Raw genomic sequence first — 5,647 nt, 5'->3', positions numbered from 1 at the left:
ATACATTCTATGGTTTCATAACTTTACTATTCAGTCAATTTAAATAAAGTGTGCCCCAGAGAGACATACCAAACAGTCTTTCTTTTGCTTCTTTGCAAAACAACCTCCAAATAGTTTCTTCTGAAATAATGTCCGGGAGCACCGCCAACCCTGTTCTGCCCCAAAAGCTTTTTTAGGCGAAGTTGGCAGCTATATGTTGGTCAAAATTCTTACTTTAATGGTATTATAATTGTATATTAAGTAATGTACAATCTGGTCCAGTGCAGACTCCAAAAAAAAACCCACCCAGTATGATTGGTGGAAAGACATAGGCCAGACGAAAGTCCCTTCTCTCTGACAGGGCATCCACAAAGATCGCTTTGGGATCCTTTGTTCTTGACCCATATGCAGGAACTTTGTTAAGAACTTTGTTGTTCTGACAGAACGCCATGAGCTCTATCTCCGGTAACCCCCACTTGTCTACCAGAATTTGAAAGACCTTGGGGCGTAAAGCCCATTTGTTTGCATGAATGGTGTGTCAATGAGAAAATCCGCTTCCCAGTTTAGGACTCCCGGAATGAACACTGCGGACAAGGCTGGATGATGAAGTTCTGCCCACTTTAATGTGTGACTTACCTACTTAATTGCATTTTGGCTGCGAGTTCCTCCCTAATGGTTGAGGTACGCTACTGCCGTTGCATTGTCCGAGCAGATTTGGACTGGTTTCCCCTGAAGGATGTCCTTTGCCTGAATAAGTGCCATATATATGGCCCAAAGTTCCAATATATTTATTGGCAGGCAACCTTCTTTCTTGGTCCACTGCCCCTGGAAGCAACTCCTTCCTGACACCGCTCCCCAGCCCTGAAGGCTTGCATCCGTTGTCAGAATTTCCCAATCTGATATCCAAAAGGGTCTCCCTTTGTCCAAATGATATGTCTGTAGCCACAAGGCTAATGACCTCCTCACTTTCAGAGGAAGGACCATAGTCTGCGTTTTTATTGTCTGATGAAAACCATTCTATTTGGAAAGGATCAGATGTTGCAGAGGCCTTGAGTGGAACTAAGCATACTCCACCATGTCGAATGTCGACACCATCAACCCCATCACAAGCATTGCTGCGTGAATGGATACCTTTTGACTGTGTAGCAGCTCCTGAATCCTTGACTGAATTTTGGATATTTTGTTCAGAGATAAAATTACTCTCTGAAGACTCGAATCCAACACAGCCCCCGAGTGAGTCATCCATTGTGATGTATCCAGGAACCGTGTCTCTGCAAACAAGCTATTGTCTGTCGCAGATGACACTGAAGCAATTCCTGAGATTGTGCCAGGATTAAAATAAGTCATCGAGGTATGGAAAAATCCTTATCCCCTGCTGACGGAGATAAGATGCCATTACCACCATCATTTTGGTGAAAACTCTGGTAGTTGTGGCCAGTCCAAATGGTAGGGCCTGAAACTGAAAATGTTGCTGCAGGATAGCAAACCTGAGATAGCGCTGATGGGACAGTGCTATAGGAACATGAAGGTAAGTGTCCTGGATAGCCAGGGATACCATAAAATCCTCCGGATCCATGGCCAAAATAATGGAATGTAAAGTCTCCATATGAAACCGAGGCACCCAAATGTACTTGTTCAGCACTTTGAGATTGAGTATGGGCCGGAACGACCCATTTGGCTTCTGGACTAGAAACAGGTTGGAATAAAAACCTTGTCCTCATTGAGCAGGAGAAACTGGAATTATTACTCCTGACTGAAGCAACTTCTGAACTGCCTCTTGCAAAGCCCTGGCCTTCATTTCCACTGAAGACGGGCTGGTACAGGAAAACCTTTGAGGAGGGTGTATCTTGAAAGCAAATGCATAACCATGAGATACTGCTTCTTACACCCAGGCATCTGTGGTAGACTGCTGCCAGATCTGAGCAAACTGAAGAAGTCGGCCTCTCACCCTGGGGTCCCCCAGGTGGAGGCTCGCACCATCAAGCTGATGGCTTATTTCTGATTTGGAAGCCAGCCCTCAGGTAGCCTAATGCTTTTTGGTCTTACCAGACTTATCAGATTGAGACTGTTTGCCATAACCCTTTCCTTTTGCTTTTCCTTTAGTCCAAAAGGGCCGTAAAGCTGGAAATCTAGGCTTGGATTTATGTGTGGAATGAAACTTCACTTTCTTGGAGTCTGTTTCTGACTCCAAAATACTGTTTAATTCTTTACAAAAAAAAATATCTCCAGTTAAAGGAAAAGACTCCAGAACCTTCTTGGATTCTGAGTCAGCTTTCCATGTACGTAGCCAAACCGATATGCGAACTGCAACTGTTGAGGCTGATGCCTGAGAGGCAATTGTACCCATATCCAAGGCTGCTTCTTCCATAAAAATAGCTGCCTGTTTGATATGTGCAATATGGGCTTTTTGCTCTTTAGATGCCAATGAAAGATCATCCTCCAATTCATCAGCCCAGGCTGTCAATGCTTTTGCCATCCAGGCTGAAGCCATGACTGGTCTTATGATTGCCCCAGACAAGGAGAAAATGGTTTTAAGAAAACCATCTATTTTCCTATCCGTGACATCATTTTATGATGTTGAAGGCAGAGGTAATGTAGATTTTTGCACCAATCGGTATCGGCGTATCTACTTTGGGAGCCACCTCCCTTTTTAAACAGTCCCCAGCTGGAAGAGGATAATGGGAATTCCATTAACTTGGAATTATAAACTTCTTACTGGGTGTAACCCAAGCCTCTTTCATAATTTCCATCAGCTGACCCAGGAAACTCAGTCCTAACTATTTTGTGCCTTAGATTTTAACAAAGGCTCTAAGGATAGAGTGGCTTTCATAGCACTAATTAGATCAGGAATGTCCACTGAGCTGAGGCCTTCCTCCTCGTATCTGTATGCAGACCCAGAGTGCAATGAGTCCTCATCCTTCGATGATTCCTCATCTGAAACATGTGTATATTATGAAGATGTTGTTTCATGTCTATGTGATTTACTTACCACCAGCCCTTCAGCCTGTTTCTGTTGAGAGGCTGCCGATTCCTGTACTGGATATGATTACCCCCAGGTGGAATGTTGAATGTAAGGGTTAATAGGGTAACCTATCCCTGGTAAAGGAGCTGGCATTATCCACTCAGCTATACTGGACAATGTTTGTGCAAAAGAAGCCCATGGGGGTTCAACTTGAACCTGTGCCTGCCTTGGATTATTCAAGAGGCAGTGGTGAAAGCTAAAACAATTTACACATAGGACCTAATTCAGACCTGATCACTGCTATGCATTTTCGCACAGCAGATGATCAGGTCTGAACTGCGCATGCACCGGCGCCACAGTGCTTTGGCGCATGCCAGACAGCCGACAGCCCTGCGATCGCCTCTGCCTGATTGACAGGCAGAGGCAGTCGCTGGGCGGGAGGGGGCGGGCCAGTGGCGTTTGGCCGCCATTTAGGGTGTGTGGTCTGGGCAACACAGGAATGTCTGGACTGTTGGGGGGGCAGTCCGTGGCAGCTGCGTGACGTCACACGCAGCTGCTGTGACCCTCACAGCGATGAGTAGCTCCTGCCAGCGCACAGGAGCTGCGCTGGCAGGGAGCTACTTCTAAAGTACAAAAGCATCGCTGCTGTACAATGCTTTTGTACTTGTGTGGGGGGGTCGGGCCTGACATGCGGGGCAGACTAGCCTGTGCTGGGCATCCTCCTGCATGTCTGTGTGACTGATCGTAGATATGCTAAATTTAGCACATCTACAACCAGGTCTGAATTAGGCCCATAATCCATTTTGAACCAGATTCTGAGAGGTTAACCCAGTTTTGCAAGACAACATGACATGAGTGTTGGTGCTGCTGTGGAGAGTGTATCCTCCTCACCCTTGCCTCTCTTAGACATGATAAATCACACACCTTTACAGTGTTAACTACACAAATTGTGACTGCAATCACTTTAAAATTTGTCAAAGTGACATACAATCTGATCCCTCCCTGCTTTGCACCAGCATTGAGGATCGGAATACACAGAAACTGACAGAAAATAGTAAAGTCAGCAATCACACTAGCAATCAGTCACAGGTTATACATTAGTATAATAAGCAATATGAGCACATAATCAACTACAGATACATTTCAAGTATGTAGGATAAACATATTACTGCATTACCTTATATAGGAGTTTAGATGTATTCGGTCGCACAGCAAAAGAAAACAGCAGCAATAGTTTACAGACTCATATGCATCAGGCACTTATCCAGCTATTCGTACAGGTAGATAGAGACTTAGTGCTGTATCACCCAGCTCAGTAGAGTGGGATACAGGGAGACTTCATCCCGCTTCCAGGATCGATCAATACGTTAGTGAACACTGAGTGGAACCAGATGCTATTAGTGTACACAATCGCTCTGTGAACCTACAGTGAACACTGACACACCAGTCATACAGCTGCCTATTCTGTGACTGGGTCCTTTTAGATACACAGAGTCTCAGACTGAAGCGGGAACTCAGTTAATGGTGGGAAACTCTGAGGAAACTGGTCATGAACCAGGGGGAGGGGTGACCAAGGGAGAGTCTTACTCCCCACTGCTGACATCAACCCTAGGGATCGTGGCCTCATACTACCCCTGGAGCCTATGATCCCTGAGGCCTAGCGCTGGTGCACACGAGGTGGCAGCCGTGTCAGCAACTGTTTGGTAGTCTCCATCCTGAAACAGTTGTGCTGTGTCTTGCATTTCCCCTACTAAGAGGAACCGATGCCTTACCTTCTCCCTGTGCTCCGGCCAAAGCCTGGTAACGTCTGCTGGACTTGCTAGTACATCCTACACAGACGCCCACCGAAAACAGCACTGTACATGTGGGTAAGCATTGTCGCGGCCTGACAGGGAGTTGTTGGAGCGAACCTTTCTAAGGTACGTATAAGACACTTTTTAGAAAGGTCGCTTAAAAAAAATAGTAAGGCTAAAAGTTAAAAAATAAAATAAAAAAGCTTATGGCTGCTAAAAACCAGCAGCCCATTGACCATGGTCCAATTCCTGCCGCACCAAACAAAAAACTGAATTGCCTGAGACAGGAGGCGGGGATATAGGGACAGGCCCGTTGCATTCTGGGAGGCCGAAAGCTTTGATCGTTTGGTGCCAATCCGTTGTCGCTGCCTCATATCCTAATGTTATCCTGTGGATAACCTGTGGACCCTGCAGGAGAAACACTTCACAGCCTATTTCTTCCAAGCAATGTTTCATAAACTTGTGATAACCTGCATTCTTATATTACTACTCGCTAAGCTAGCAAGTAATCCATCAGTGCACCAACAAGAGTAATTCAGATGAACTGTGTATGGGGCACCAAGGTTAAAGTAATTTATATGTGATTACATTGTGTCCTATAGGGTATTGCTGAAACTAACATTTCATAATATTTTGCATTGAACTCTTCATAAGGTATAAGTAATTAGTTTTGATGCAGAATTGCATTGCGTTATTTTTAAGGAAAGTACAACTGTTCAAGTGTATCATTATAACAAGTGAATATATTGTGTAATACTAAATTAAAAGTTACTTCAGTTACTGTACAGCAGTCCATTCTACAGAGTTCCTGTTGAATATATAGAAATGTGGTTGTATTGAGTAAACTTTATTCTCAAAACTTTTAACATGTATGAGTATAGTGCATTGAAAACTTTGTGATTAGATACTGTAT

Source organism: Pseudophryne corroboree, chromosome 6, assembly GCF_028390025.1.
Source record: "Pseudophryne corroboree isolate aPseCor3 chromosome 6, aPseCor3.hap2, whole genome shotgun sequence".
NCBI lineage: Eukaryota > Metazoa > Chordata > Amphibia > Anura > Myobatrachidae > Pseudophryne > Pseudophryne corroboree.
Note: the sequence above shows the minus strand (reverse complement) of the source record.